The 27,242-nt window shown below is 43.5% G+C and overlaps 1 protein-coding gene across 1 annotated transcript in view; it reads right to left on the reverse strand.

Annotated features, from left to right (window-relative positions):
- Positions 1 to 27,242, reverse strand: part of LOC311109735 (semaphorin-6D-like) — a 142,934-nt gene that overhangs the window by 99,046 nt on the left and 16,646 nt on the right. Inside the window, exon 2 of the mRNA XM_084152707.1 lies at positions 23,421 to 23,525. The gene's annotated coding sequence lies outside the window, so the exon portion shown is untranslated. The remainder of the gene's footprint in view (positions 1 to 23,420; positions 23,526 to 27,242) is intronic.

The raw sequence follows: 27,242 nt of genomic DNA on the forward strand, positions 1-27,242 counted from the left end.
ACACAGGCATATACATGGAATACTGTACACAAACGGTGGTGTAGATGTATTGCACATGGAGGAACAGATTTGCAGCAGAACTGTACTCAAACACAAACTAACCTGCATACAAAGACAAAAGCAACTTGGCAAACTCACCCCATACCTGATACTTCAACAGCAGACACAGCCCAAAAAAACAGAAAGCAAGATGGTCTGTTGAGATGGCCTGTTCCGATTCTTGGCGTGTTTCCAGCGCTTTATGAAAAATGGGTCTCTCTCTTTCGACTGATTCGTATTCAAGCCAGGCAAACGGGATCCAAACTGGAAACACTAAACCTCCCGTGAAGAAAAAGGGGGACAGAGAAACAAGAGTGCAAGAGAGGGAGCTAGCTAAAGAGAAATAAAAGGAGAAAGCTAAAGAATAGTGGGGCCCCGAGCGTGCCCCGTGGTGGGCCTTTTCACAGTCCCACAGACTGACTAACACTGACAGGTCAGCTGGAAGACTCGCTGCCAAGAGAAACCCAAAGCAGAAAGAGCCAGGCACCAGGCTGCACACACAGACCACACCTCCCAGCACAGCAAAACAATTTCCTTTTCAATCTGCCACACAATAACTGGGCCGCTGTTTATTGACCTTTTGCATGGGCTTTCATCAGGCAATCAGTTCCCTGCTCCAGGTACAGAAATATAATCTAGGCCCTCTGCCCTCGGCTGTGAACTCGCCACCTTCCAGTTGGATGGAGCTGCTAACCCTGCTTCTCCATTCACATCAGGGTAGGTACGTCAGGGACATGTGGCTTCGAGCGCCTATGGGACTGTGTGTCTCACTACTGCCAGCTGTCACTCCTTTCAGAGTTGATAAAATCATCATGGGTGACAATGACATACCATATCGCAATAATTAGTGGAATAACAAACCAATTAACTGTAATAATGGAGCTGAAAGCCTCCATACACAAGGGGGTCTGAGAGACAATGTTTGTGAATGCAGTGCACACTGTTTGAGTACTCATATCATGTCCCTTTGATAGGAACACACATAATTAATTTATAGGGTGAATGTCAACATTGCATATTATGACATATTGTGAAATTGCAAGCCACTTTCTGGTCTATGGGATACTGAATCCTTATAAAAACATACCATCAAAAAAAAAATACAATAGGACAGAATTTTCCTAATTATAGAACTACAGCGTTTCAGCATCAGCCCTTCTAAGCGTCAAACTTTTGGCAAAGTTTTGACCACAAGCTTTTGGTTTGACAGTTGACAGCAACACAAGCAAGTCCAAATAAATGACAGAATTATTATCATTCAGAAAGTTCTGTCCTATTGTTTAAAGACTCTTAGCAACACAAGCTACTTCGAACATACTATTGCTGTGATTCATAGGATCTTCAGCCATGTGGACAAGGGTTTTATATTTTCTGTTCATTATTTCCATTATCGTCACTGTCTGTGTAGCTGGAGGAGGAGCTGCTCTGTTGATTTGGACTCTCGCCATCTTTCTCTGGGACAGGGGATTAGGCGATGGTTGGTGATGGGGGCTCCTTCGCAGTAGAAACCTGCCTGTCCCGCGTGAATAACGGTGACAGTGCGAGTCCCGTTCGACTGACGAGCGGCAGGAAGCGGCTTATCTGCCAAAACAGCTGGAGTGCTCCGCATCTCCAGCTGTGAGCGCCGCCGCGACTGAACGACCCCATGCAGAGAGAGAGAGAGCAAGAGAGTGGAAAAGAAAGAGAGAGAGTGGGAAACAGTATAAAAAGAGGAAATTGGAAAGAGTGGTAGAGGGAGAGAAAAACTAGGTGGGAGAAATCACACTTTCTCTCTACTTTTTGCGCTCCCTCACCTGGAGATTAACTAGCCTTGTTCCGCTGTTCACTCTCGGCTCGTTCCACGTCCTCTGCTGCCATTTCAATATAGTCAGCCCGCTCCCAATGTAACACATCCGGAACGCACAGGAATTCCATTTGGGGCAGCACTCTGTGCCAAACTCATCTCCGGAGCCTGTGAAGTGTTGACTAAGCAGTGTGGGGCCGCTGTCGGGGAGCTGTACTGGGCTTTGTGGAAGGTGTGAATGTGAGACCCAGGTATCACTTTAATTGAGACTGAGATATCGCTGTAGGAGCAATACAACTGAATTGTGGGTGGACATTTTAACTTTGCAACAATGTATAACCTTACCGAGATAGTGGGGCGAATAGCTTTTGCCTCCAAATAAACTGAATGTGTCTCATCCCCAGTCACAGCCATAGTCCCAGAGAGGGTTAAGTCCCCAAACAGCAAAAGGAAAACAGCGTCTGTCTAGGAGTCTGTCTGCTGCGTCGGCACTCTGGCTCCTCTTTCTGCCATTGTAATGAAATTACAGTGGGCCCCATCTGATTGATGAAAGCGTCATGTTTGCGAGCGCCTCTTTTACATAAAGGAGAGGCTCTCCCGCAGACTGCAATTCATCATCCGACAGTCGGATGGATCCATTCGTCTTAATTCACGCCAGACCTAAAAGCAAGGGCCCGGGTTGTGCAGCCCTGCGTCAACCTCCCTGCTCGCGTTGGGGAGGGGTTGGCGAGGCTATCAAAGGAGTTTAACCTTGTTATTTACTGCCACTCAGCCTCCCTTAAGACAGCTCAAAGAGTGTATGCATTTTTCTGGGTCCAGTAAAAGAAGGAGACAATACAAACACATTATTACTCAGATCCTGTGCTTTCTATGTATTCCTATAGCAGTCCCTCCAATATATATGAAGATAGGCCTACACTGTCCAAGGGTCGTGATGAGGGGTCATTGTAATTGAGGCCTATTCATCACTCAGGACCACCCAGACTGCAAGGAACTTTCCCCCAACATCTACCCATAACTCCCCCACTTTTTACCACCACCACACTATACACAGAAATGTACCCTCACCAAATAAACTGCCACAACTGCATGTGAATCCTGATCCAAATACTCACCGGCAGATAGAGGGTAATATGGTGTGATTACACACTACAGTGAGTCCTGCTATCCAGCGTGAAGAAAAACCCTACCAGCCCGAAAAGAGGAACGTCTCATCTCTCTAACTCTGACGGCAAACTGCCTGTCAGCGCCATCAAGAATCCTTGGGACGTCCTTACCCTAAACCCTTAACCATTTTAACTTCAATGGGGTAGGGACGTCCCAAGGATCCCGGATAGCATGGACCATAAACTGCCAGCCTTATGCAGTTAGGCCAAGCCACATGTGAAAGAAACAAAGACTATGCATGCAGTCCATAATCTACCATGAAAAAACAAGGTCATTTGAAACATCATTACATTGTGTGACTGTTTCTTGTGACTCATGTAGTGAATAGAAATGGTGCTTTAGAAATCTGTTTGCCTCAGCAAGTGAGCAAATAGCTCTATGTTTTTTCTTTCTCTCTTTCATTCTTCTTGGCAAGTCAGCAGGGGTAATTGGCATGCATGCCCTGGCAGTGCACTAGACAAGCCGGGTCTTGAGTTTGGGCACGGAGCACAACGGCTTCGCTATGCCCACGTAATTTGTTTAAAGCTATGATTCAGCTACAGGCAGCGTCCTATAGGGCTCAACTGATGCAATCCATCACTGCAAATCCATTTCTCTGGGAGAAAAACAACCGATCCACACCGCTCTCTCACCACACAACCCCCTGCAGCCAGTTACCACTCCTTACCACTCCTTCAGAGTAAACAGCAGGAATGAGGCGAAGCTAAAGAGGGCTGGGAGGTGGCTAACCAGCCACTACCCCTACAGCCATAAGTCAAGCAGCCGTGAGAGAAAACAGTGGCGGTGAAAGGGGGTGGGGATGAGGGGGAGGGTTTCAAGGGGATCGAATCTTCTCATTAACTTTGGCCAGGCCTGGGGAGAGTTGGAGGATGAGGTGGAGAGAGGGATTGGTTTAATGAAGTCTCCTGCCGTGAGGGTCCGTCTCCCAACTGTGCTGCCCTGCGAGTAAGCTTGGCAGACAGATGGGCTGGGGAATTGATCAGTAGAGACTGTCCACAGAGACCTGAGCGGACAGAGACGCTATATATAGGAGTTCATCCACGGTTATAGATACGAAAACAATGGTTTCAGGATCTGCTAATCAAGAGGAAAGGTTGTATTTGAAGTGGATGCACAGCTGAACTTGAGGGATGAGATGTTTACTCAAGGTGCACCACATCAGAAACACTTCTAATTATTTATCAAAACAGAACAACATTGCAGACGCAACACCCCAGAGCGCAGGAGACTGATGAATAAATATCTCTGTGCAGGTGTACTCAGGTCAATATTCCCAACGAATTAAGAAAGAACTGGCTGCCATTAGTTATCATCCCTGCCCTGGCACTGTCGCGCCACTATCCTTCTGAGAGCTGTCCTAGTTTCAGCCTCTGTGTGACATCCATCTTTCACAGAAATTACATCCCCCCCCCCCTCCCTCACCGCCAGTCTCATTCTTTTGCCGGGCTCCATCTCAGAGATGGAGCCCGGCAATTCTGTCATCTGCAGAAGCTCAATACCAATAGCAGACAGGTGCTAATCGAGGCAGAATTCAACATATGCAGTCACAGGGAGGACTCCTATTTGTTCTATATAACCCAAGCCGAGCATTTTGATTCAAGCCCCGAGGACAGGGAATATGGCTTTTCTTTGATACGGCCCAGATTTCAAACCCTGCGTGAGTGACCTCTCAGGCTAAAGCGTCCCATATCCCCCCGTGTTATTGCAAATCTCATGCCAAAGGGATATAAGGACAGTTAGGAGAAAGTAGAGCATCTTAAAATTTTCATTTCGTTTAACCTATTGGTCATCTCATTGTAGGTATAATTATAGTGCCCCCTGGACAGTGAGCAGGTGAGATATGCATGCACTCTCACGTCTGTCACTGTTTAAAACACAGGCAAACACAATTAGCATAGCACAGAAGGATAAACGTGCTATAGCACTGCTAATTTGCCCTGTATTGTGCGCTTTTGTCAGTGCAGACAGTGTGCTGGTACCTCATTCTTTGTCTGGACTAGCAACTATGAGATGAAAATGTATTTTCTATTGACGTCAGTAGATCCTTTTTCTTACATCTCTACGACCCTTTAAAAAAGTCCTTGCAAGGAAACAAGGGCTGCTAGGCGCCCAGATTCAGATGGCTCAGTGGTCCTCCCTGGGGGCTCTAACACCTCTAGCTCTTCAGAGCACCGTCACCATAGTTACCACTGCTTGACGCTGATGGCAAATAGACTGACCACAATGGGGCACACGGGAGGGCACTGCCAAACACGCTAAGGGTCTTCACACACAAAAAGCAAGAGGGGACCAGAATCGCCCATCAGGGAATGCCAGTTAAGGTTAGTACTTTCAGGAAGTTGCCTGAATGCTCTTTTAGGGGAAATGGACAACTACAGGGGAAGGACTTGCAGGCTGGGTGCCTCTGTCTGTTGGCACAACGTGGAATGTTTAATTAGGCCTTGAAAAACAGGACATCACCCTCTTAAATGTCACATCCTGGTGAGGAGAACGGGGACGAGTTAGATTGACTTCTGTGAACTGATTGATGCCAGTATTTATTTACCTTTCCCTTGGCAATTCATGCTCCCCATCCCTGCCTCTCCCCCCCCGCCTCACTCTTTCAGCTCGCTCTTTCAGCTCTCTCTCTCACTCCCTCTCTCCCTCTGCCTTTCAGTTCCGCTGTTTACTCTGATGTATGGCTTCATTTCAAATTGGGCTTTTTTGCCAGAATGAGATTACAATCTATGCAATTGTGCGGAAACAAGATTGATTTTAAAAGTGGAGTTTCTGATAAGATGTCCTACAGACCAGACAGTGCTTAAAACTGAGACCATGGAAGAAGGTAGGAGGAGAGAAGAAACAAATATCAGAGTGGTTTGAAATGAGAGGCGACACTTGAAGAATGCAGCCGGCAGCAGCCTTTTAAATGGCAGGCCTCGTTACCGGGCTGGTTTCATACTGTCAGAAGGGCAGAGACAAAGATAAAGGGAACATCGCTAATGGATGGGGAACACTAAGGGCTGACATGCAGCGACTTGAACTTGCCAAACTCGCAATGTCGCGGAGGATGCCTGACAAAATACCACACAGTTCATGGATATGTAGGCTATTTGCATTCATTTCCTGGTTCTGTCCTTGACATTGCTTTGTAATGGCTCTACTTTTCTTGAGTAATGTCTAAAGTGATACAGTATCAAAAGAGTAGCTTGGGGTCATCATTGAATAATTAAGCGATGCAAAAAAATTACTTGAAATAATAATTGCCTCCCTCTCAATTCCAACCAAATTAATCAAACAGGCACCAAAAAGATTGAAAAATGTACCATTCCTTAGCAGAGGTGAAAAGAGTATAACTGACTCACAGCAATGATCTGGGGGCAATTTAGCTGTCATAATGGTTAATGCTTGGGTGGGGAAACCATTATTTTGGACTAACTTTGAAGAGGCAAATTCATCCCAGAGGTGAGATTCCAGATTGTATGCAATGGCTTTTCATTAAGTGATTACAGGAGTGGAGCAAAGGTAAAAAGCCTGTCAAAGCAATGACTCAGGAGTATGTTCCCAACCCTCCTACCCCTCCCAACAGAGGGAGCTCAGCAATTTACACACACCGAAAACAATGCTTTAACGTTCTCAACTAAATGTCATAGAGAGAATCTGAAAAGATAGGGAATGAGAAAAAAAAAACCTGTCGAAGCTCTGAGGAGTTGAATGGTTTACATGCTGGCTGCCAGCTTGCGTTTCGTCTTAGTGTCACAATTTGTTTGGAGAGAGTCACGGACATGCTAAAAAGAGAGGGCCCTCTCCGAAAGCCTTCCCAACGGCTGCAGAGTTACTAAACGTCACTCACAATCTTTCAGCCACCAGGGAGGGAGAAAGGGAGAGAACAAGAGAGGGGGAGAGAAGGAGAGAGGCAGATAGAGACAGAGAGACACAGAGAGAGGCTCATGCATCCTAATCCGTGCATTCTGTGGTGCTTGCTGTATAATCTGAGAAGACTGTAGAGTTCAGGTTTCAAATCTGGGAGATGTTGAGGGATTGGACCCGTTTTCCATTCCAGCCAGGCACACAAAAATAACAAGAAAACAGAAGACAAGTGTTTATAGAAGTCTCCTAATGTTCACTTTGTTGTTGTAGGTAGTCGATGAGGGGTTTGTGTTGTTGTGGGGGCCTGGTTTGGTTTCTTTAGATTGATTCAGTCTAAACCCTGCTTATCTCCATCTCACCTCCACCAGCAGTGAGGAGCGTGGGAAATTCTTTCCAAACGTTCAGTGGAGCTGGTAGAATGACCCAGAATTATCAACCAGTGCTTCAACCACGTATCTGCATGTCTGCCATGGCCGGCTGCCAGAGAGCTGACGGTTCAGAAGCAGAATCTTTTGACTACAAGTTGTCTCGTCTTTCGCTCTATCCGAACGGATCCCACAGGTGCTGAAAACCACTCTAAATGCTAGACGATGTTCTTCTGTATCGGCGAGTCCACAGAATTGTTTATTTTGATAGTGGATGTTCCCTTCCCTTTGTGGTTGCAATTTTACTTATTCTAATTTTGAATCGAATTGGCTTACATTAATCTTGCATTGCCTAGCCCACGCTGGTATAAGAGCAAGAACCAATGACTGTTGCAAAGTTATCCCTATCTCAGATAAATATCAATCAGCTCTTGGTGGCATTCAGCTGGATCCTATTATTTCAGCTGGTCCTGTAAAAACAGTTTCTGCAGGTGTTTTGGCTCGCTCAAGAACCAGGAGCTAATGTTGAACATGCAATCAAACGTCAATGTGCTTTAAGCATCAAACTCTGTGAATGACAGCACGGTGAAGAGCCCCTTCTCTTCGCTGACATGGCTGATTTAAATATCAAAACATGATGTAAAACAGTGATTAAAACTCAATTACAGCGCACACCGAAGAAAAGTCAATTAGCGCTTCAGAGGCTGGGAACAGGCAGCTGCCAAGGTGAGGATAGAGGGAGAAGAGAAAGAAAACAGGAGAGAGATAAAGAGAGAAGGGCTGGAGGAGTGAGTCGGAGAGAAGAAAAACCAAGAGACAGATACAGCCGCTGAGGGAGCGACGGAGAGCGCAGCAGTGAATGAGTCAGATAAACACAGGCTCTTGAATTCTGGAGTCAGACTGAAGGCAAATTTTACAGCAGAAAAGGATTTCTGTCAGTCCCTTCACAAACCATCCATAAATTATGACCAATTTGCATTAGGAGGCATTCAATTAAGAGTCCGATCCATTGTGGGACAAGCGGGCCCTTTTCTGATTAGGCCCCCAAAAAACAAAGCCCCCTTATTCAAATAACTCCATGATATAGTCCCTGAGCTTCCCTCCAGGCCAAGTTCCTTCTATTGATCCTGCATTACTTATTTATGCACCCGTAATGACTGTTGAATATAAAAAAGGAAGGGATGGAGAGAGGGAGAGGAGAGGGGAGGGGGGGGAAAGCTCAGGCATGGTGCCGTGCTGGTCTTGTTGATCACAAGTCTGGAGCCCGCAAGGGAGCGGTGTTTAAATACAGTAGTGGTGACACACCGTCGCAGGAGCCGCACCGCCATGGGAGAGCAGGCTGAAGTTTAACAGCATATGTGACACAAATCAGCCGTTACATAGAGCCCCTTTCATGACAAACCAGCCTGGGTCCCCATGAACTGCCCCACCGGAAAATAAATACATAAATGAATATGTAGCAGTAGTGCTGCTTAACCCGTCGCATTAATTATTGAAATATGGCTGAAATTAGTGATACACACAAGGCTCTCATGCGGAGGGTTTTTTTAAGAGGGTAATGAGAGGGTTAGGGCAAGAGGAGATCATTTCAGAGAGCTGCCAACCTGGGGCTGACATGCTTCAAGTGGATATCTTTTGAAGTGTTTGGCTGCCTTTTAAACAGTTCATGGAGTGGAGGAATATTTCAGGAAAGTGTAGAAAAACACAAGAGATAGAATAGCAAGAGAAAGTAAGGGCCTGGTCTTTAAATGCATTGCATTTGCTTGTTACTCAAGATATATGGCAGAATCCTAGACCGCATACACACATACATGTACACAAACAAAGTCCACACAGGGCAATCAACTGAAGCACGCAACCCCAGCAGGACTCCGGCACGCACGCACACACACTCACTCCTCTCCCAGTGAAAACAACCACAGAGTGAAATGTTTACTCTGAGCATTTTCCCGAAGATCTGAGGCCTGGAAAGGTCTGGGAATTCAGACCAGTGTTATCTGAAGAAAAAGTCTACAGGATATCAGTTAGGGTCATTGACAGTGCATGGGCCAGACAGCCAGCAGTTTCAACTGTACTCTCGCCAACAGCACATCTGTGTGTGTGTGGTTAATACAGAATGAAACACTCAATGGGCATGAATCAAAAATAGAGCAAGCCTCAAAAGCTGTCCTCCCTCCACATTAGTGTGTGATTGTTTTCTTGTAATGCTGGGATTATTCTTTGCTTCTCTTAGTAGTGTGGGTGTGTATAAGACATGGGAGTGTATTTACATGCAAATGAGTTATTCCCTCCACTCTGTTTTTGTGTGTGCGCACATTTTAAGCCACCACCCAATTACCTCAGGGGATCAGACTTGATGGAGCTCAAAATGGCTGGCTATTGACAAAGTCCATCCTCAAAGAAGAGTCATCCAAGGATTCGAGCTGTTTATATTACTCCACAGAAAATTGCATCAGCTTAATTTGTCATGGTTTGGGCATTAGTCAAGGCAATACCAGCAGAAAGCTGGTATTGCATCAGCTGAATAAGATTCATGGCTTATCTGGATTCTCCTAAATGGGGGTGAGTACAGAGAGGACAACACTGTGCACATGTTTTTATTCAGCCTTCACTTCATTACCGCAATAACAATAATCATAATCATAAACCCTAGGTGCTGTGGTGAAAAGCTGGGGCCATTGCTCGAATGATTCAGCAGAGACCAGATTCTCGGCAAATGGCGGTCAATGCCTTGGAAACCCTGCGTGAGCGTCCATAAAGGAAAGCTTTTAGGAGTAGAGTCAATTCTCGGCCAGGGCGCTCCAACATGTTCCTGCAGCATTACAATTTGAAAGGGAGGAGAGGAACACACCAGTGGAGAAAGAAAATGACATAATAAGAGAGAAAGAGAGACGGAGAAAAGTGTGAGGGGAGAGGGATAAACAGTGTTCTTCATCCCACTGACTTCTGGGAACGTATAGAATACAGGCCCAGTCCAATCAGACATTTTTTACTGTACCTTGTGTGCGTTTCAAAGTTCCGGTTTTAACCCTTTGATACGTACGAACAAACAGGTGTGATCGTTCTACAGTGATCCTTGCAGCGTACGTTCAAACCGGTGTGATTAGAACACTTCTTTAGAACGTCCAGTTACGATTGACGTGACAGTCAGCGTTTTAGCTGGCCACACTTTTTTCACAGAAACATTTTGCACACAGTTTTTACAATGTTATGTCCTCAATGTGAGAAGTTTATTTTTGGATGCAATGTTCATACATTCACAGAAGTAGTGACAGCATAACACAATTCTCATCCAAACCGAAAAATGTAGGCTACATTAGTCCTAGTGCTGAGGAAAGAGTGACCTAACACAAGCGGTTATATTTAGCTAAATCTCGGCTGACAGAAACCATAATATTAATTAGTTAATAGTAATTACTATTTACAATTCATCACGGGTGAGCTCACCAGTGCTCGAAATAATTGAGTAAAACACTTTCTAAAAGTCCAAAGTAATCTGACGATAGGTAGTTTGAGCGCGCCGCCATGTTTTTTTCCCTTCGCGTCAACCAAAGATAAGAGGTGGCAAGATGAGTTGGGTCTGTTTGCAGTATGCATGTTGTAGTGGGTGTGTCGTCTACCATCATTCACTTACGGAAGTTTACTCGAAAGACGAGTGAACTATCCCTTTACCTCATTTTGTTATAACATCTTTAGTCTGACAGACGTTTACGTGACAACCAGAATCCATTGTATGATGTCAACAAACATGGTGCCACACATAGCTGGCAATTAGATTAGCATTATCTCATCATAATCAGTACAACCTTCAAAAAAGTATGCAAGAATCGGAATGCATGATTTGTTACCAGTAATTGAAAACGTGAATTAAACAGTAAATGCATTATGCTCCATACGTAAATACGGTGTGTTACAGTAGAAACAACAACACGATATACAGAAATATAACGATAATGTAATAAGGCACTTACAGTTGAAGTCGGAAGTTTACATACAACTTAGCCAAATACATTTAAACTCAGTTTTTCACAATTTCTGACGTTTAATCCTAGTAAAGATTCCCTGTCTTAGGTCAGTTAGGATCACCACTTTATTTTAAGAATGTGAAATGTCAGAATAATAGTAGAGAGAATTATTTATTTCAGCTTTTATTTCTTTCATCACATTCCCAGTGGGTCAGAAGTTTACATACGCTCAATTAGTATTTGGTAGCATTGCCATTAAATTGTTTAACTTGTGTCAAACGTTTCAAGTAGCCTTCCACAAGCTTCCCACAGTAAATTGGGTGAATTCTGGCCTATTCCCGCTGACAGAGCTGGTGTAACTGAGTCAGGTTTGTAGGCCTCCTTGCTCGCACACGCTTTTTCAGTTCTGCCCACACATTTTCTATAGGATTGTGGTCAGGGCTTTGTGATGGCCACTCCAATACCTTGACTTTGATGTCCTTAAGCCATTTTGCCACAACTTTGGAAGTATGCTTGGGGTCATTGTCCATTTGGAAGACCCATTTGCGACCAAGCTTTAACTTCCTGACTGATGTCTTGAGATGTTGCTTCAATATATCCACATAATTTTCCTTTTACTCATGATGCCATCTATTTTGTGAAGTGCACCTGTCCCTCCTGCAGCAAAGCATGATGCTGCCACCTCCGTGCTTCACGGTTGGGATGGTGTCCATCGGCTTGCAAGCTTTCCCCTTTTTCCTCCTAACATAACGATGGTCATTATGGCCAAACAGTTCTATTTTTGTTTCATCAGACCAGAGGACATTTCTCAAAAAAGTACGATCTTTGTCCCCATGTGCAGTTGCAAACCATAGTCTGGCGGTTTTGGAGCAGTGGCTTCTTCCTTGCTGAGCGGCCTTTCAGGTTATGTCGATATAGGACTCGTTTTACTGTGGATATAGATACTTTTGTACCTGTTTCCTCCAGCATCTTCACAGGGTGCTTTGCTGTTGTTCTGGGATTGATTTGCACTTTTCGCACCAAAGTAAGTTCATCTCGAGGAGACAGAACGCGTCTCCTTCCTGAGCGGTATGACGGCTGCGTGGTCCCATGGTGTTTATACTTGCATACTATTGTTTGTACAGATGAACGTGGTACCTTCAGGCGTTTGGTGATTGCTCCCAAGGATGAACCAGACTTGTGGAGGTCTACAATTTTTTTCTGAGGTCTTGGCTGATTTATTTTGATTTTCCCATGATGTCAAGCAAAGAGGCACTAAGTTTGAAGGTAGGCCTTGAAATACATCCACAGGTACACCTCCAATTGACTCAAATGATGTCAATTAGCCTATCAGAAGCTTCTAAAGCCATGACATCATTTTCTGGAATTTTCCTAGCGGTTTAAAAGGCACAGTGAACTTAGTGTATGTAAACTTCTGACCTACTGGAATTGTGATACAGTGAATTATAAGTGAAATAATCTGTCTGTAAACAATTGTTGGAAAAATTACTGGTGTCATGCACAAAGTAGATGTCCTAACCGACTTCCAAAACTATAGTTTGTAAACAAGAAATTTGTGGAGTGGTTGAAAAACAAGTTTTAATGACTCCAACCTAAGTGTATGTAAACTTCCGACTTCAACTGTACTTTGATAGGAATGCACACATGTCCAAAGTTATTATTAGTAAGGAAAACAACAATGAAGGCCACGCGGGCGCCAGGGGGAAACATTTTCTGTTCTGACTGGAGATGCGCAAATGTCTGCATACTTGATCTGGGGAAACACTGGGATGTGCATGGGCTCTTGTTGAAGAAAGAAGTTTGTCCGGCTCAGTAATGCCTCAATTGTACGCAACAGTGAAATGGGCTACTTCTATGTGAATTAATGAGGTGGAACACACCTCAATTCAAACTATTATTAAAAAATAAAAGCAGTTAGAAAATCATTTAAAATTGACAAGTTGAAACATAGCCCATAGATAATTAGCAGGCAGCGTGCCTTGGTTTGAGGGCAGCGCAGGTTAACTGTCCTGTTGCGTAACAATCACATTTTGGAACAGTGAGTGCATTCTGACATCACGCACATTAAAAAAAACTCACGCTGGGGCGACCGTTAGAGATATTTGGAACTCACATGTGAAAAGGTGCATTCAAACATTTGACTGGAAATTATGGAGGGCAAATTCAGAGATCTGTAGCTGAACCATTTAAACTGGCTCTCAAACATTCATTGCCTGGTTGAAATGGCACTGTTAGCTGAGCTCTGTTCTGTTCTCCCAATCTTTACACCGTTCACCACTGCATTGTAGCCAGGGTTGGTGGGAAGTGTTTTGAGATGGAGGTGTGAAGAGTCCTGCATCCGCAGTAGACGAGTGTTATGGATTTCTCTACCTCTTCACCCTCTCTAAGAGACACTGGGAAGGGCGAAACGATGAGAGGAGGGAACTCAGAGTCACACATCTTTGTGTTGGTGTCATCGTTTAGCTAGTTTTTCTGAGAACTGGTTGGTCTCCTCCACCCCAGGGCAGGTGACTGCAAGCAGGTAGTGACACCTGTTTCCACTTGTTTTTGTTGAGCGTTCTCCACCAGCAGTTACACCCGCTTTTCTTTTTAGTTGTTGAATGAGTTCCACCCATTCAACAGCCAGATGCAGGCACCCACACATACACACACTCACACTGACCGATCTAGAACAGCTATTTCACGGCACACTTAAGCACAAACAGTGGCCACAAAGCCATATAGACTGAGTAATGCTGTGGCTAATTATTTCAATGGTCTAAGCTAAACAACTTTGCCTGTTTTTTCCCTTACTGCATATGGTTCTAATCCCTTGGGATGCAGTTCTGGGTACGGCTGCAATGGAAGAATGTGACGTTTCTCACATACAGTAAATAAATACCATTACCCATTCTATTGAATAAGCACAAGAGACATTTCTCAGAAATCATTACAGGGAATCACCTAACCTTGGAGAAAGTGTCCCCTGTCTACCTGCTCTGCCCAATTGCCAACTCTTGACAGCTTGATCCCATGTTCTATAGCCCCATGCGCTGGAGTAGGCCAGGAGTCAAAGACAGAACAAAACCTCTGCAAAAGTGTGCTTGACAGGGCAATCTGAGAGTAATGGAATTTAAGTTCTCCACTTAGAGCACGGAGAGTGCAGAATCACCATGGAAACCCAGATGGTGTCTTGGCAGTTTTGAGCTTTCTGCAATTGAAACCCTTTTGTTTGGAGGACCTTAGGTATGGTGCCATTATGGAAGTGATTTCCTTCAGAAGTGTGAAAAACCCTGCTTACATACTGTACAGTGGGGGAAAAAAGTATTTAGTCAGCCACCAATTGTGCAAGTTCTCCCACTTAAAAAGATGAGAGAGGCCTGTAATGTTCATCATAGGTACACGTCAACTATGACAGACAAATTGAGGAAAACAATTCCAGAAAATCACATTGTAGGATTTTTAATGAATTTATTTGCAAATTATGGTGGAAAATAAGTATTTGGTCATCTACAAACAAGGAACATTTCTGGCTCTCCAGACCTGTAACTTCTTCTTTAAGAGGCTCCTCTGTCCTCCACTGAATCTGCAATAGGTAAGCAGCTTGGTTTGAAGAAATCAACTGTGGGAGCAATTATTAGGAAATGGAAGACATACAAGACCACTGATAATCTCCCTGGATCTGGGGCTCCACGCAAGATCTCACCCCGTGGGGTCAAAATGATCACAAGAACGGTGAGCAAAAATCCCAGAACCACACGGGGGGACCTAGTGAATGACCTGCAGAGAGCTGGGACCAAAGTAACAAAGCCTACCATCAGTAACACACTACGCCGCCAGGGACTCAAATCCTGCAGTGCCAGACGTGTCCCCCTGCTTAAGCCAGTACATGTCCAGGCCCGTCTGAAGTTTGCTAGAGTGCATTTGGATGATCCAGAAGAGGATTGGGAGAATGTCATATGGTCAGATGAAACCAAAATATAACTTTTTGGTAAAAACTCAACTCGTCGTGTTTGGAGGACAAAGAATGCTGAGTTGCATCCAAAGAACACCATACCTACTGTGAATCATGGGGGTGGAAACATCATGCTTTGGGGCTGTTTTTCTGCAAAGGGACCAGGACGACTGATCCGTGTAGAGGAAAGAATGAATGGGGCCATGTATCGTGAGATTTTGAGTGAAAACCTCCTTCCATCAGCAAGGGCATTGAAGATGAAACGTGGCTAGGTCTTTCAGCATGACAATGATCCCAAACACACCGCCCGGGCAACGAAGGAGTGGCTTCGTAAGAAGCATTTCAAGGTCCTGGAGTGGCCTAGCCAGTCTCCAGATCTCAACCCCATAGAAAATCTTTGGAGGGAGTTGAAAGTCCGTGTTGCCCAGCGACAGCCCCAAAACATCACTGCTCTAGAGGAGATCTGCATGGAGGAATGGGCCAAAATACCAGCAACAGTGTGTGAAAACCTTGTGAAGACTTACAGAAAACGTTTGACCTGTGTCATTGCCAACAAAGGGTATATAACAAAGTATTGAGAAACTTTTGTTATTGACCAAATACTTATTTTCCACCATAATTTGCATATAAATTCATAAAAAATCCTACAATGTGATTTTCTGGATTTTTTTTCTTCTCATTTTGTCTGTCATAGTTGACGTGTACCTATGATGAAGTATACAGGCCTCTCTCATCTTTTAAGTGGGAGAACTTGCACAATTGGTGGCTGACTAAATACTTTTTTCCCCACTGTACCTCACTTACATACTCTGCTCTGCAAGGTAATCATGGCAGCCACACAGTGAGAGAAAGCCTTAGCGGTGGGTGATAAAGGCTGGGAGATTGTCAGTAGACAGCGTAACTTCCCCGAGCTGCTTGTTTCAGCAGTAATTATGGAAAGTGAATGGTACACTGTGGCTGGTGCTAAAGAGCTCACAAAGCATTTCGCTTGTGATGCAATGTCAACGAACTACTGGAGGGAAGTCAATCGAATAAGTAAAAGTGACTATAAAGCCAAACAAAATGTCTTAAACAAAGACATAAGAAGTGGAAAGTGGCAAGTGTGTTGGAGGGATGCAGAGGGAGGGAGGGAGGGAGGGAGGGGAAAGAGATGTGTTCAGAAGACTATGAATAGGGATGAGATTGGAGAGCACACCGCATCAGTGAACCAATCACAGGCATATTGAAAAATCTGGAGAGAGTGAAGATAAGGAAGGAGGAAAAGAAAGGAAGAGAAGATGGGAATAAATAATGGAGTGGATGAGAGGGCTAGCATAGCCACAGGAGCAGGTGATTGAAAATAACCACCAACAGGATGAACAGATTGATAGAGATGGAGAGCAAGTGTGTGTGTGTGTGTGTGTGTGTGTGTGTGTGTGTGTGTGTGTGTGTGTGTGTGTGTGTGTGTGTGTGTGTGTGTGTGTGTGGAGGGGGTTTCAGGTTGCTCCATCCTAATACCCATCACAAAGTACATGGCATCTATCACCTCCCTCACCCCCCTGGTCTGCCCTAAGTAATCTCCTTTTCCCTCCACCTCTTCATCTGCCCTCCTTGTCCTCGTCTCAGTCTGCTCTCATCCGCCTCTCTCTGTGTCATACAGGTGCTCGTAAGGAGGGCGCTTAACCCCTCTCTCAGGCTTGACCTGGCAGATATGGAAGGAGGGTGCCGGTGGAGCATGGTAGCAGCGGTAGGTACACAGTGTGCCTATAGAAAGTCTACACACCCCTTGGATTTCTTCACATTTTGTGTTACAAAGTGGGATAAAAATAGATGTAATTGAAAACATTTTGTCAACGATCTACACAAGACTCTAATGTCAAAGTTTTTAGATTAATTAAAAATAAAAATAATTTGCCTTGATTAGATAAGTATTCACCCCTGAGTCAATACATGTTAGAAACACCTTGGCAGCAATTACAGCTGTGAGCGTTCTTGGGTAAGTCTCATAAGAGCTTTGCACACCTGTATTGTGCAATATTTGGCCATTATTATTTCAAAATTCTTCAAGCTCTGTCAAGGTGTTGGGGATCATGGCTAGACAGCAATTTTCAAGTCTTGCCATAGATTTTCAAGCAGATTTATGTCAAAACTGTAACTTGGCAACTCAGGAACATTCACGGTCTTCTTGGTAAGCAACTCTTGGATTTGTGTTTTAGGTTATTGTCCTGCTGAAAGGTGAATTCCTCTCCCAGTGTCTGGTGCAGGCTTTCCTCTGGGATTTTGCCTGTGCTTAGCCTCATCCAGTTTCTTTTCATCCGGAAAAACTCCCCAGTCTTTGCTGATGTCAAGCATAACCATCCCAAAATGCAGCCACCACCAGGCAGTTACTCAGTGATGTGTTGTGTTGGATTTGACCCAAACATAAGGCTTTGCATTTAGGCCCAAAAGTGCATTCTGTATATTTGTATTCTTCTTTTCACCCTGTCATTTAGGTCATTATTGTGGAGTCACTACAATGTTGTTGATCCATCCTCAGTTTTCTGGAAGGGGGTAGTCATTCAAAAATCATATCAACCCCTATTATTATTAGTCCATATAACTTACTATGTGATTTGTTAAGCCACATTTGACTTCTGAACTCATTTAGGCTTGCCTAAACAGAGGGGGTGAATACTTATGCAACGACTATATTTTAATTATTGAATGTTTATTAATTAGTTTTAAAAAATGAATTGTCTTTTCACTGACATTATGGAGTATTGTGTAGATCAATGGCAAAAAAGTACAGTTAAATCTATTTCAATCCCACTTTGTAATGCAACAAAATATGAAAAAAGTTCAAGGGGGTGTAGACTTTCTATAGGCACTGTACATAATCTGGGAGAAATTGGATATTGAATGGAGGAAGGGACGAAGGCCCTGGTGGAAGATGAATGAAGATGAACTAATTTCGCTCACCCACACATATGCAGGGAGCAAGCCGATAATATTGAGAATGGGGAGGGGACTCAGGACCAAGAGGTTTAATGACCATGTCCAATCCACCGGTGTCGGCATCCATAGAGAGGTCATTCATCATGGGACAGACAAACGGCAGTGGGGAAGGGAAGGTTTGTAATAAGAAAGGGGGTTAAATCTAGGAAGCTCCGGATTGCACTACAAACTCAATTGGCTGAAAAAATGCAAGGTCACGGTTCGGGAGAAAAGGTAAGATAATCACATACATTATAAACACGGAAATAGGAAATGTGAAATGTCCTGGGAAATGTCCTTGAAATGCACAGCCATGTACTAATGGAAATGAATGGGAGGAGTCAAATAAATGTGGAGAGGTCAAGTAAGGGAAAGCAACTATTTTAGTGTCTGTATTTATTAATGAAATGGGCCTGTAGTACTTCCATATTAATAAACTCAATTAAACACAAGCAGAGTGCATTTATATTCCAGCAAACTGCTTGCAATTACCTATTCAGAAGACGTTGGCAATTAATACTGCAATCCCCGTAATGCTGTACCTAGAGAATTTGTAAACATCAATTATATGAAATAGGAGAGTCAATGAGATAGAACTTGTAGCGTGCTGCAGCAGTCACAGCAGGATACCACTACCAGCAAACATCCCCCTCAACGCTAACAAATGCTTCACTGGACAAAACCATCCAACTCCACCATATAATTTCCAAGCGAAAGCAAGAGAAATTCTGATTGGGGGTTTTGTGTTCTACTGCAAATACTAACAGTCTCCACATTGTAATAACCCAGAAGTCCCTTGACAGATAAAGAAGGGATGAAGGAGGAGGAAAAACAACACAGCTCAGTGGAAAACATGCCACTGTAAATCTCCAAGCCCTGCTCCACTGTCAATATCGCTGATCAGACTGGTTCTTCCACATTATGCAGACAACTCAAAGTCCATGGCTGCTTACAGTACCAATCTTTCACATAAACCATCCGTCTCATGGCCAGATCAATACAATCTGTCTCTCCAGCTCCCTGCAAAGGGTAGGCACTGTTTTTGTGGACGCTGGACAAAATACACTCCAAAAACACAGGGCTCTAGAGTGCGACCATTTAACTTGCATATGCGCCTAAATATTTTGCTGTGCGAGCTGGAATTTCTATTTAGGAGCACCAGTGCGCCTACAATAAAAATCACCCAGATGATAATTGTTGCAATGATTACTTCACTGTACCGCAGCCCCTGAGTGCCACTGAGAATACACAGAGCGCAGATTCATGACAGTCTTGATTGCATCATTACTACAAAGAAAATATTTTGTTACTTCAAATATTTTTCATTGTGCTCCTAAATTTCTTTGTGTGCTCCTAGATTTTTCAATCTAGGCGCACACATGCTCCTTGTTAAAAAAGGTAAGCTTAGAGCCCTGATACAGAATACACCATAGTAACTCTACTCGCTGTTTATTATCTATGCATAGTCACTTTACCCCTACCTACATGTACATATTACCTCAACTAATCTGTACCCCCGCACATTGACTCGGTACCGGTACCCCCTGTATATAGCCTTGTTATTGTTATTTTATTGTGTTACTTTATTTCCCTTTTTAATTTTTTTTAGCAAATATTTTCTTACTTACTTAAAAAAAAATGCATTGTTGGTTAAGGGCTTGTAAGTAAGCATGTCACGGTAAGGTCTACACCTGTTGTATTAGGTGCATGAGACAAATACAATTTGATTTTGAGATGTTAAGTCATATTTCTGAAATTTCAAAGCTGACCTAGACATCAAGTATTCTTGTCACCCTTCTAACAAATAGGTAAAAGGTATGTAAATCAATCTGTAGAGAAAGATCTGCACTAAAGAATAGGCTAGGGTTTGCTAATTGAATAAGCTCAATGAATTGCAACATCACATCTACTAATGTATCCGTAGGTAACAGAAAATCCTCATTATTCTACTAAACCTTGCTGACCTCTTATGCAGGGTTAGCCTAGGGCAAAGCTGTCTCAGTGACATGTTTAGCTGGGTTCAGCAAATGGCAGAGAGCATTATGGCTGAATCCCACTCGCCACACATCCCAGCACTTTACTGGTCAAGGAAGGCAAAAAGCATACTCTGGAGCCCAGGGAGTCCACTTAAGCTAATTACCAGGTTGCACGGACATGCTGCATTCGTTAAACAAGCGAGCAGGCAAGTTATCATCAGGAGTAAGCAGTCCTTCACTGTAATTATTCCTTTATTCTAATCAAGGGTTTAAATTGAGTGAGCCCTCTGAACCGTCCAAGCAACAAAGACTTCTGATTAAATTTAAATAACGAGACAAATAACTCAAGAGGAAGACACAAAACGAGGACAAATATTTTAGATAGTTTGACCAAATGGAATGGAAATCAAGCTAACAAGCACATGGGCACAAACATTTGTACTTAAATGCTTTGTATTTGAAGCCCACAAGATTAGTCATGCCAATTGTAATAACCAGTATGTTATTGTGTTAAATCATTTCTAAGAAAGAGCGACAGATGCTGAACATAAAACTATGAAATATTAAAAAAATTACTATCACAGGCTTGTTAAGACAGTAAACTATTGTTGATCACAAAAAATAGTAAGTGCAATGATCCTGAAAATCCTACTCAGCTGGCATGAATCCTTGCTGCTCCAATCAAGCAAATTGTTATCTGAGAATCTAACTGGGTATGAGGACCCAAAAATAATCTACATGGTAGTAATTGGAGCGATTCTTGGCAAAGGAGCAGCAGTATTCTGTAGAATTATAAACAGTGAGATGTCTCACAATTAACACACCCAGAGCCAAAATCCTGACTCACGATACAGCCTGTACATAGATAGACTTGTTATGACAGTTCATTTAACATGATCTGACAGGATTGGCACAAGGTAAAGGTATCATTATTACTATAAATGATGAGGATCAATCAAAACTTCACATATTCAGAATTAGGAGTTTGTCAGTTCAATAATTAAAAAGACTTAAAGGAAGGGAGGGAGGGGTTTTCAATTAATTGTTTCCCCTGAAATTCACTTGAAATGGTACCTTTCAATTTGGCTGCAGCTCTTCAAATTGGGATAAATAGCTTCACAGGCCCACCATCCTTCTGTCAGGTTTCACAGGTTATGGCCAGAGAAAGCCTCCACACACATCTGCCAAACCAGCTATCCCCTACCCAGTACCCCAATCAACAAAACTATCCCCTCGAGACTGTGAACGCCTCTGTGTTGCCTTGGGGAAAGTGCATAGGTAACGTTTGAGGTGACCCTCGGAGCGGGTTTGCTCACAGCGGACCTCATTCACCCAGCCCACTTTCTCAAGCCTTGTATCGCTGTGACTTTGAAGTCTGGCCAGAGACGGGTTTTGAAAATTCCAGCAATCTCCCCACCATGACCAGGCACAGGATTAGCAAGCCCCTGTAGGATTGGGTAGGAGGACAGGGGGTCGTTTTTTAGGGGTAGTGTGTGCGCAAGCATTTCCCCTCCGGCCAGAGCTGGGGATTAACAAGCTACTAAGGAAGCAGAGAACACAAGGAGCCAGTCTCTTTCTTGAGTTCCTCGGAAACCAATTTGTGGTGGGAGAAACTGAGGGAGGCAGCTAATTCTGCCCGTGACCTCTCTGCATCAACTTTCTCTTGTTTTGCTGCTCAACAATTTTCTCAAGAAAAGAGAGCTGTGTCCAGGCTGTCAGTGTCCCTCTCCTTCACAGTGGCTTTGAAAACAAGCCTCTACAGGGCACCGCAGAATAAGAGCCTGAGCGAAGGGGGGACTTCAATGACAGAGTATTAACAATTTAGCATTTACTGTGTGAGAAAATGAAAAACACATTTCTGCACTACATCAAGGTAGTGCAGAACCCCATCACTTAAAAAAGGGTCGCGTCAAACTGGTTTTGAAACAAATAAAAAAGCCCTGAAACTACTGAACACACTTGCATTTAACTAATCAGTCCTTAAACAGAACTAGACAGTAGCATATATTTTCAACTGGAACTGTGTCAGAGGAGCAGACAACCATTTGGACACAGGAACATAGATAGCCTTCCCACTAGCATTTGTAGATTAATTAGGTCTTTGTCTTATCTCTGATTGAAAGGAGCCTGAGGAGTTTGCCCTCTACGCCTTTGTTGAACAGAGTCTCTTGTGGAAATGGAAGATTGGCCTGTATGTGTGGGTGTGTGGGAAAGCGAGGTGGACGGGCCACATCCGAGTTCAACTGACTTAATAAAGCTTCTCTCTATCTACCCCGAGATCTCCTCACCCCAATTATATGCCTGACACCTCTAACCTCACCCCCGGTCCCAATCCAACATCCAGCTCTTGTCATGCCCCTCCCTTCACTGCTCTTAAATCACTCTGCAGGGCTGGTAGGGCTGATGGTGGCAGTCATTCCCCAGGCTCCTCCTGTTTTCTGGATCTGGCTGTTTGAATTGGGTCAGGGTTGGGGCATCTCCTCTGAGAGCCCTGGATGGTCAAGTGGCAGGTGAGATGCGAATTATTGAGAAGAGACAAACTGCTGTTTAAGCGATAGAGGGACACACTCCCCAAAGACTGCATATTTTCAGAAATTGCTATAATGATGCCTCTGTATGTCCTCAAAATGCAAAATAATGTAAATCACTCACTAACAGACACCAAACAATAACAAAGTACTGTAAAATGGGTCTTCGACTGATATTATGGAGATGTTTTTTTAAGACATTTGCACTGGTTCTACCCTCAGATTGGTCCAAGGTCACAGCTAGATTGCATCTGGCCAACCATCTGTTTAGACCCATCCCGTGAGATGGCCTGTCACCAGCACACCTTGGCCCTGTCCTCTACTGTCCATGGTCATGGTGGCCAGGGACTGTCAGACCAGACAGGATGCCTCTTCATCTAGGCTACCGTCACTAGGGGAATCTATGCAGCTGTTTTTTCAATGACTGGCGGGATGGCCATAATGCAATCTGAGCCACTTTCCACCACGGCCTACACATCAATATGCTATTGTCATGCTAATAAACGTATAACATGATAATATAAGTCTAATCTACTTCTACAAAAACAAAATGAGAGGATAATTCAAAGTTATGCTCATGAAAATTACTCAGCTCTGTAGATTAGATTTGATAAAATATTTTAATCAATGAATAATATAGGTCATTAAAGGAATTAAAAAAGTGGCTAAATAACCTTTCCACGGCTTCCATTTATCAATCTGTCACTGGGTGCCTCCAGCCACCCGACCGTGCCCCTATCCTATCAAACCACTCTTATTCATAATTATTAAAGATTAAACAATAAGAAGAAAGTTCATAGCCAGAGCTACAACTCCCAATCAACATTCATCTCACTGCAATTAATATTCACTGCATTCTTACCTTAACTTTCGACAAATTTGACTGCAGAGATTCAGCCAGCTGACACGGATAGATTATTGGCACTGGCTGGTTAGGATCGCCACCCCGAGTGAAGACATCCACAATCTAAACAAAAACAAAAATACAAATTATTTAAACAGGGACAAATTCAAGAGTGACGTACAGTTAGACATTCACAATATGTAATGGTCTAGCCAAGAAAAATAACCTCTGCTCTATGTGGTCATTTTAATCAAAATCGGGCTTTTAGGGCAAATTAAGATTTTCACACCTCAGAGGTCCTGCATGTCACATCATTTAAATCCCTCTGTCATGCAGCAATTCATATATTGTGAAGCAGGGTTCCCATCTAGTACATAAAGTTCCTTAACGAGTTGACTATTTCTTAAAAACAAAATGCAGCAGGTCAATAATATGAGAAGGCGATATGTACCAACCCTGCATAATAATTGTGTGTCTGTCAACTTTTTCCTCGCCGTCAAAATTGCAAAAACACTGTCCTCTATAAATATAATTTTCTATGCGCCCTGACTGACTACAAGTATATTATTATAAAATAATAATGTTTTACTCAAACCATCCGCGGGCCGGATTCGTATGTTTGATACCCCTGCTCTATACTATAGCCAGGTTTATAGTAAAGGAAAGACCCAGACAAACAATAAAATGGCAATGTACTCTGGAAATAACAAGAGCAGCAATGGACAATTGAAGTAGTCAACTCTGGTCAGTGAAAAAAAAGCAAGACATTTAAAATGTCCTGTGCTTAAGATGTCAGAACAGAAATTCCATTGACTAACAAAGCAGAAGAGGACAAGTTTCTTTGCAGGTTCTTCTCTATTCAGAGAAAGGAAGTTAACAAAAGTGCACTTAGTTTACATTGATAATGGGCAGCTTATGAAGAAAATCTGTTGACAAATCCTAGAGAGTTGGAGCTCGCCAAATCACAGGGCATCTCAGAACACAATCTGTTCTGGCAATCTGCTTCAAGAGAATTAGGCTTCACTTTGCCAGTTCCCCTTTCAGCACAGAGTGGTTTGAGAAAGCTTTTTTGAATTCTCCACTCTCTGACAATATGGCAAAGAGATCTTTCAAACAATGAAAAAGAACAATCTGTGGGTTTCGTAAGTGATTTTGTTCCTCTGGATAGCCTGACACCTAGATTTAGGTCCAATTTTTTAAATGGATGTCCATGCTCTTGCCGTGCATGCTTCATGTTGTGAATTATAGCATATTATGAGGGTTATCCAAGTCCTTGGCCAAAAAATGTACACTACAGAAATCCCAAATCGCGACAAGGCCTTGCTTAACATGAGGGCCATCAATCACAATTAAAATTCCTTCTGCCAGTCGATTCAGCAGAGCCTCAAGAAAGTGCATCCCCCCCAATTTATAGTTAGACTGAACTTGGTCGGTCAAAATCATCTGTGATTGAACGTTTTTGGGGCCATGATTAGAGACAATTGACCTAGATCCAACACTAGGTCCTTATCTATTCTAGACAAAGCTAATTGTGACAAATGGTCAAGGTCGGGTATGTGACCTAGTTCTTCGAAAACCCAGCAGGTAGTTCAACCTGTAAAGACTTGTTAAAAAAAGAAGCCCCTGGATTAAAACAAAAAAATGACATGCTGGCTGCCACATGCGAACGCTGGTTCAGTTAAGGTCAAGGCGGACAGACTCTCCATCTTATTTCTTCTTCATTGTCTCAAATTTTATAATAGCTCTGTTTATTTGTACTTTGTTCTAGTTTCACTCTGCCCCCAGTTTGAGTGAAAAAGGCCAAGAGCACAAAGAGAGAAAATCTAAACTACAGTGTATCAATAACAGCCTATTTGTGGATTGCGTGATATGCGTGGGCTTCTGGCCAATATACTATTGTTTTGCTATTTTTTGGTCTGTAGCAAAATGTTGATCGATGAATGCTGGTACTTGCCATCTGTAAGAGCTGTAATGGATCAGTTCAGAATTCAAAGCACAGCCTGGGGAAGAACAACACAAAATAATAACATATTCAACGCTTGTGTGCAGTGGAAACCAAATTCCATTTCAAGTTCAACAGCAAAACATTATTACCAAGGCACTAAAAGGTCCCAGACTTCAAATTGCTCCCAAATGCCCAGTACATTCATTTTTGAGGGTAGGGCTATGTGTTTTATTTTCCTTCAGGAAAGAGGGGAAGGTTGCACAGTTTAATCAACACCACAAATCAATAAGCCACCTGTTAGGATCATGCTCGTACTATCTGATTGGTGCACTGCGATCAACTCGTCAATGCAATTTCAAAAGATATTTGGCTGGAGTAAGGGAAAAGGCAAGCATCTGCTGGGCTCAATAAGCTTTCAAGGCTCTTAACATATTGAATGTGGAGAACAATCTTATTTTCCTTAAAAAATAAGAAACTTGCCTCACTCTAAAAGTATGATACCCAAGCCAAGGCAGCATAAGTGTAGCATAAGACCTAAAAACACCTGAAAAAGGAAAAACATACATGTAAATTGGAAGGAAAAAATATCAGAGAGGGCTTTGAGATAACGGTGCCAGCATAATCTCTTCTGATTGGGTAACGTGAGTAGAGGGGAATGATTCCACCACCAGAGCTAAGGCAACAAAACTGGCCAGCCTGGGCTTCCTCTAAACTGGCCAGCCTGGGCTTCCTCTAAACTGGCCAGCCTGGGCTTCCTCTAAACTGGCCAGCCTGGGCTTCCTCTAAACTGGCCAGCCTGGGCTTCCTCTAAACTGGCCAGCCTGGGCTTCCTCTAAACTGGCCAGCCTGGGCTTCCTCTAAACTGGCCAGCCTGGGCTTCCTCTAAACTGGCCAGCCTGGGCTTCCTCTAAACTGGCCAGCCTGGGCTTCCTCTAAACTGGCCAGCCTGGGCTTCCTCTAAACTGGCCAGCCTGGGCTTCCTCTAAACTGGCCAGCCTGGGCTTCCTCTAAACTGGCCAGCCTGGGCTTCCTCTAAACTGGCCAGCCTGGGCTTCCTCTAAACTGGCCAGCCTGGGCTTCCTCTAAACTGGCCAGCCTGGGCTTCCTCTAAACTCTGAGTTAACATATAAACACCATTACACAATCCACTGCTCGTAATCACAACTTGGTACTTAATCAAGTACAACTCTGGCCGCTGAAACATTTTACAGGATTTTTTGTTTTATTTGCAACTTTATTCTACTCTTTTCAGAAGCTTCCATATATGGTTGGAAGGACAAACAAGCAGCTCACACACTTGCATGTTAACATGTGTTGACATGCGCATGTGCAATTCTGCATTGATTCTGAATATGGATCTTCAACAGTGAAATACCACAACATCTCCAAAGAAACCAGAAAAGCTCCATTAAGCAAAATAACACAAATGACAACAACCACAGATCTCAGATCTCGCCACGTGGAGGAAGAGATGAAGGATAGGGTTGGAGGTTAGGAGGACAGATTTCTTCCAAACCCTGTGTCCTCTCCACTGACCTTGCAGCAGTTTGATTAATCACAGAGACTAAGGCGGGAAGACTTAGCTGCTCATTATCCTGGATGAAGCCCCAGGGTGCAGGATCAGGACCAGGGCTCGGCATTAAGATATTGGGATCATCTACAGCTGTGGACCACCATGTCACTGCCCGAAGGTTTAATGCAGTCTCCAAAATGGTCGTTGTTCAAGCGTATGTTTGCTCCCCAAATTTCAGTTACAGTCAATATTAGCAAAGATGTAGTAACAACGGTTTGCGTTTCAATGTCATGGACTACCTCAAAAGTACTTAAGGCGAGAGTGCCAGAATTTCTGGTTTGACAATGTTGATATCTCTGATTACTTGAGACATTTAAATTGT

The sequence above is a fragment of the Coregonus lavaretus genome (assembly GCF_964263955.1).
Source record: "Coregonus lavaretus genome assembly, chromosome: 3".
Classification (NCBI taxonomy): Eukaryota; Metazoa; Chordata; class Actinopteri; order Salmoniformes; family Salmonidae; genus Coregonus; species Coregonus lavaretus.